Source organism: Tupaia chinensis, unplaced genomic scaffold (assembly GCF_000334495.1).
Source record: "Tupaia chinensis unplaced genomic scaffold, TupChi_1.0 Scaffold143481_1, whole genome shotgun sequence".
Taxonomy (NCBI): Eukaryota; Metazoa; Chordata; class Mammalia; order Scandentia; family Tupaiidae; genus Tupaia; species Tupaia belangeri.
The window spans coordinates 325,051-332,235 of NW_006203325.1; the positions used below are offsets into that span (position 1 = coordinate 325,051).

The 7,185-nt window shown below is 37.3% G+C and overlaps 1 long non-coding RNA gene across 1 annotated transcript in view; it reads right to left on the bottom strand.

Annotated features, from left to right (window-relative positions):
- Nucleotides 1-6,479: 6,479 nt before the first annotated feature.
- LOC114005204 (uncharacterized) overlaps nucleotides 6,480-7,185 on the bottom strand; it is an 89,652-nt gene continuing 88,946 nt past the window's right edge. The window contains exons 3-4 of the long non-coding RNA XR_003547079.1: nucleotides 6,883-6,945; nucleotides 6,480-6,516 (exon numbers count right to left, since the gene is read on the bottom strand). This is a non-coding gene — a long non-coding RNA (uncharacterized LOC114005204). The remainder of the gene's footprint in view (nucleotides 6,517-6,882; nucleotides 6,946-7,185) is intronic.

Genomic DNA, 7,185 nt, shown 5'->3' on the forward strand with positions numbered 1-7,185 from the left:
TCTATGCAAAAATGTGTCATGACTTCTCTGACAACCCAGTAGAATTACTCCACTATTTTCATGAAGGAAAATGGCTGGAATGAATGCCAGGAAATAATCCCAGGTGCATTATTTACAGGCCAGTTGAGTTTGACAAGATATTGAACCTCCCTGTGCCTGAACACCTCAGTAGTAAAATAAGAATAAGACAATGAACCTTGACAAGGCCTTGGGATTAAATGGTGTGTGCCTGTGCTTGCTGAATTAGGTGCTCAATACATGCTATTATTAATATTCAATATCAATAGATCCCAAACTGTATTGAGCATCAAAACCCAGGGAGCCATTACAATTCACATTCCCAGGCCACCATACCCAGAGATTCTGATCATCAAAAAGAATGTTTACCTAGCATCTGCATTTTGTAGAAAAGACCAAGTGATTCTGACCTCCATGGCCCGTGGGCCACATATTGAAAAATGGTACCACCTAAATGTTAGTATTGACTTTCCCAAATATTTTGGACCAGACCCTCTGATTCCTCAAGTCTCTAGAGAGAAGACAAAACTTTGATATTCTTCCTTGCCTTCTTTTTCTCTAGATTCTCAGATCTGGGATAAGTAACCTAAACAGTGTAGTTCCCCCAAACTTATGCCCTTTTCTCCCCTCTATTAGATGAAGACTTCATGGATGTTTTGACGAAGATTTCATGGATGTTTTGATCTCTTATTCTATAAAAGAAACAAAAATATTTGGCCAGATGGGGCTATGAATAAAAACTTAGGGGAAGGGCAGTAGGTAGTGTGGTGGCTAAGGTACTTGACTCCCACATGGCCTTCCATGGTTCAAGTCCCAGAACTGGTGGTTAGAAAATCATGCCAGCATGTGTACAGGCATGCCCAAAATCAATCTCAAGAGGAGAATGGAGGAAAAGGGACTGTGGGAGGCTGGCTCTGTGGCACAGTGGGTTAAAGCATTTGATTCCACATGGCTGACCACACAGTTGAAATCCAAGACCCAGTGGCTTCAAAAAACACACCAGGCATATGTGCGTGTGTGCCCAAAATCCCAAAAGGAGGGTGAGCTGGAGGAGGGATTCTGGTGTAACCATTCCTGATGGATGTGAGGGTGTGTGCTTGCTTTTTCTACTCCCTCCATCTGTCTGTCTCTCTCTCTCTTTCTCTGCCAAACACATACCTCTCTGGTAAAAAAAATAAAATTCTAGGGGGAGAGGAAACTGACATGTATTGATTCACCCTTAAAGGGCACACACAATCAAAGAAAAAACATCTGGTGCTATAGTCAAATACATTGGTGTTTCAGGACCGAAGTTGGCGTAATGGCTATGTCACTGGACTCCTATGTAGTCAACCACGGTTCAAGTCCCGGACCTGGTGGCCCTGGTGGATTAAACTTGCGCCGGGTGCGTGTGCATGCGTGCCCAAGATTCTGAGAGGAGAATGGAGGAGAAGGGATTGTGGCATGGGTATCCCCCCTGGGGGGTGATTTCTCTCTTTCTGTCTCTCTGTCTCTCTCTGTCTTTCTGGCAAACTCACACACCCTATAGCAAAAACCTCTAAAAAAAAATACACTAGTGTTTCAATCTTAGCCCTGTCTTTGCTTAATCTCTGAACCTCAGTATCTTCTGATGTAAAATGGGAATGAAAACACCTACTTTATCAATGATAGGTACTCTCAATTACATATTCAAGATGAATTGGAAATTGGTCCCTCTTGAATGTAGCAAACAATATTAGTTACCTATCCATTTTTCCTTTCTTGATTGCTAACTTAATTCCATCATTTGCTGGGAGATAGGTAGATAGCAATGTACGCAGATTTTTAAGAATAAAATAAAATAAAGCCTCACCATTATTTGTAACTAGGTGTGGCTATGTGTCATGGTTTGGGCCAATAAGATCCAAGATGAATTTGGCTGAGGGTTTCTAAGAAAGTATTGTTTCCCCCTTTTTCTTTGTTATTTTTCCCTTTTACTAAAAGGATCTAGATTTTTTACTAATTGGAATGTGAGGCTACAGATGGCAGCCAACTTGTATCTATGGGGATGAATGTCTATGCCAGGGACAGTGGAGCAAGAAACCCAAGTCCTTAGTGGGTCCCTAAAGCAGCTCTGCCAGCCTTGCACTACCCACTTTTAGATTTGATGCTCCATGACATTGGTTTTTTAAACCAAATGAATTGTTAAGGTTTTGTGCTATTGCAGTAAAACTTAATCTCTAACCAAAGTACTGTCCTTGGAACAGAAGTGCTTCATCCAAAGCAGATGAGCACTGACACGGCAAGGTCCAGCTTCTCATTTTTGTAGCTTTCCTCTTTGCATGAACTTTGCTAACTCAGATCTGAATTTTGGAATATTCTGCTCCAATGTGGGTGACCTTCCAACTTGTTATTTGCCCTAAATTCTTTGTTCCCTTTTCCTCTCTGATTTTCCCTGGACTCTACCCTCCTTGCTCTGATGCTGTTCTTCAGCTGTAAGAAATGTGTGTATCTCCACTAAGGTAATCAATCCTCCGGTCCTCAGGGCTGAGACTAGGGCATGGAGTGAGATGTCCAGGTACAAAATTTAAGGAAGCACTCACTCATGGGTTGTGTAAGTAAAGGTATGCTTAAAAGCGTGTGTTAAAATAAGTAATCTTCTTAAGTTGGCTCACTTACTTCATCCTATTCACCTTGCTCTTTCCAGACTAACTACCTGCCCCCCATTCCTTTCTAACCCTGCTTCTACTAACAGCTTCCAAGATAGATCTGACCTGCAAGTTCAATGCTTTTTGAACTGCAGTTTATGAATAGTAACTTTCATTGAATTCCTTTTAATGAATATGGCATTTTTTTAAATGTCATATAATAGGACAGAAAATACTGGAAAGCATCTCATTACATAGTAAGGGTAAATATTGTTACTATTGATTCAACTATACATATGAATGTGTATGTGCATATCTGTGATAATAGGTAATGATATAAAATATAATACTATTCTTTTTGGAGAGGATTTTGTTATAGGGCATGTGCGTTCACTAGAAAGAGAGAGACAGACAGAAAGCGAGAAATCATCCCCCCAAGGGGGATGGCTACACGACAATCCCTTCTCCTTCATTCTCTTCTTGAGATCTTGGGCATGCATGCACATGCACCTGGCATGAATTTTAAGCCACCGGATCTGGGACTCGAACTGTGGTTGACTATATGGGAATCCAGTGACGTAGCCATTACACCAACTGCTGGCCCCAATGTAATATTATTATAGTTCAATAATTTTAAGAAATTATTTCTATTCTTTTCTCTAGGTTTATTCTCTCCTTTGATTCAGATTTCCTATCTTCTGCCAACAACACAAACTATCTACTAAATTTTGCCTAAAAATGTACTTCATGTAAGTTAATTCAAAATTCAGCATATTACCCACAGGGAGCTTACATATGTGGGGCTTAGTGCTCCCTAGGCTTACGTTGTTCACAATTATGGACCCAGCCACTGTGGTATAATAACTCAGTGTTCTGCAAGGCTGGAAGCCACAAGGCCAATGGCAGGTTCCTGTCTCCTCTTTGGTCTGAAAACACACCAGGTTCAAGCCTGGGTGCCCAGGATCCTGAGGAGTTGGAGATAGGGGAAAAGGGATTTTAGTGTTACAAAACTCTGCTGAGGTAGCTCTCTCTCTCATGTGCATGTATACACTCTATCATCAAAAAATAAATAATGTTCAAAATCATAGATTTATTTATAAAAGTAAAGCCAATGTATCAGAAGTGTATCTTCATTCTTTATATTATAAAAGGTTTTCCATCTTCTTGGACAATTTCTATTCCTACTTGCATTTCTTCAAAGGAGCAAATGTCATGATTTTTAGGGTTTTGCCATTATCAAGTAAGTCAGGCCTGTATTCTTGCATTAAGAGCTTTTGGGAACACCAAGATTTTTGAAATTCAATTTTGAAATGAGCTTTTTTCCAAGTATTTTTTTAGCACATCTAGAAAACATAAAAAGAATCTAGAATTCTTAGACAGACTCATAGTAACAGCAACCCTGATTTGAAATACACAATCTTTAGTGTAAAGTTCCTAAGACTGCAGTGAAGAAAAGGAAAAGATAGTATGTAACTGAAAATACAGAAAATATATCAAAGAGTTATATAAATAGCTGATGAAAGTCCTTTACAGCATCACCAGAAGCACATTGTAAGCCCTCACTGAAGTGTGTGGAAGCAATGAGTAAATGCTGGATCAAAGATATGCAAATTCAGATACATATCTGATCCTTCAAGGAGGCTGTTAACAAAACTAGTTAAGGCTCCAAACAAAGATTCAAAAATATTTATAACTGTATCTTTTCCATTCATTTGAATCATACTGAAATCCAAAAGCTTCAGATCCATAAATTTTGTATTTGTTTACATTAATTTTTTAAAATGTTATTGGTAACTAATTAATTTTTAGGAAGTTATTACATTTGTAAAAGAAACCCTTTATCCTTTGTGTTTTGCCAAGAGTAAAACTCTTAAGCACTAACACATTACATATGGACTTTTTAAAAATTGTTTTGCCAGAGGAACTGAGCATTTGGCATAGGGAGAAGAGAGACAGAGAAAGTGAGAAAGCACACCCTCCCTCATGGGGAATGATCATGCTGCAATCCTTTCTCTTCCCTTTTTCCTTCCTTTCAGGATTTTGGGCACATAAGCACACACACCTGGCATGTTAAAGCCACTGGATCCAAACTCCATCTGCACAGACAGTCGTGTGGGATCCAACACCTTACCTACATGCCTCCAACCGCCTCCAAATGGACTCTCTAAAACTTGTGTCCCAAGTGTGTTTCCTTTGCTTGTGTTATTTCGGTTTCTTATAGGGTATATAATAGTACTTTATGGAATAGGGTCAATAAATGAGAGTTCATTCCTTAGCTTATTCATTGTTTTCCTTCTGTGCTTCTATGTTAGAGAATTCATAAGCATGGATACTACAAAAATCATTACATAATGTTCAATGGGCTGCCATGAATTATCTCAAAATGTGGTAAGTGTATCACACATTAATTGGGGACTGATAGCATTATAGGTGCTTCACACTATAAACTTATTAGGTGCCTCCTATTAGCCAAGGTTCAAAGTTGAATTACATACTGTTTCTACTCTCACAAAATTATACTAATTAATCTACCACCACATAACAAAATAATTTTTTACTTCTACATTTTCCTGCTTCCAGGTAAATATTACTTAGGCAAGAGATAGTTCATCTTGAGAAACTCATTCCATTTGTCCCCAAGTTGGGTGGCATGTATTATCTTCAAAATGTTTTTTGGTTAAGATTACGCAAACCCTAACAAGAAATGAATTCTCTAGAATTAATTTTAGAAGATTTCTGAAATTAGTTTCAAAGTGTGAAACTTCAAATATCATTTTTCTGGTTCTCTGGTTCTCAGTTTCCTCCTGTGTAAATGAGGAGGTTGGACAAGGTGACACTACCTGCCCGGCTAGTTCTTATTCCACAGATCTGTTTAGATAACTCATTTGGTCACTAGTTACGTCTACATAAGAATCTATTAAGAGAAGTTTACTAGAGTCAACCTTTTCAGAAAACCCTGTCCAACAATATACTGTAATGTCTATCCACTGGCAATAGGAGTTCTTCTGTGGTCATGAAAATAAGAAAATAAGCCATCAAGTCCGGGACTTGAACCAAGGTAAGTCATATGGGAGTCCAGTGCTTTAACCACCAAACCACCTGCTAGTCCCTGCTCTTAGCAGCTTACATAATCTCTGATGATATTTAGGTTATAAAAACAAGCCAAAGATTTCCAAGGAAATATGTCAATTTGTACAGAGATTATATAAAAGACTTGAATTCCTTAAGCATATAGGATTATATCTTTGTCTACTTACTTGTAGGCATGCATGCCTAAATGTATATATTTACGTCTATATGTGCATTTATATGTTTACCGAAAGGTAAATATTTGTTTGCCTACTTTTCCAGATTAAAAAAAGAAAACGTTTATTAAGTGGAACACAATTTACCCAAAGTCACCAGTGAGAAAATGAAAGGACTAGAATTTAAACTCTGGTTTATTGGACATCAAAGGAAGGCACCAACATTTTACAAGGTTGTTGGAAAACTCATGATACATTTTTCTGTTTTTCTATGCAAAAATGCATCAGGACTTTTCTGATGGCCCAATATATATACATACAAATTTGAAAACATCATGTGACTTATACATCATTGGAAACAGTTGTCAAGAGATCAAAGAGCTGACTCCTCCCATTCTACTCAAACTATTTCTAAATATTCTAAAGGAAAGAGCCCTCCCATATTCAGTCTATGAAGCCTCCATTGCCCTCATTCTAAAACATACAAGGACATCACCAAAAAAGAAAACTATAGACCAATATTCGTGCTGAAAACAGATATAAAAATTCTTAACAAGATACTAACAAATCATATCCAACAACACATTAAAAGGATTACATACCATGACTAGTTTGGCTTTATTCCAGGGATGCAAGGGTGGTTCAACCTACACAAAACCATAAATGTAATACATCATATTATTAGAAGGAAAGATAAAAACCATATGATCATATCAATTGGTACAGAAAAAGCATTTGATAAAATACAACATCCCTTCATGATTAAGACTCTCAGTAAAATTGGCATAAAAGAGACTTTTCTCAATATAATAAAAGCCATATATGGAAAACCCATAGCTAACTTCATACTGAATGGGGGAAAACTGAAAGCTTTTCCATAAAAACTGAAACAAGACAAGGCTGACCACTTTCTTCACCTCTTTTCAACATAGTACTTTAAGTCCTAGCCAATGTAATCAGAAAAGAGACTAAAATAAAAGGCATTCAAATAAGGAAAGAAGAAGTGAAATTACCTCTATTTGCAGATGACATGATTATATTCATATAAAACCCAAAAGGATCCTTGAAAAAAACTCCTAGAAATGATAAGATAAACACAGTAAAGTATTAGGCTACAAAACCAACATACAAATACAAAAATCCTTAGCATTTTTATACATCGACAGTAAACAGACTTGGGTAGATTTGAAGAAAGCAGTTTCATTTACAATAGTCACAAAAGAAATAAGATAACTAGAATAAATCTAAGCAAAGAAGTCAAAGACCTACATAAGGAAAACTTAAAAAAAAAAAAACCTTAAAAACAAAATTAAGGT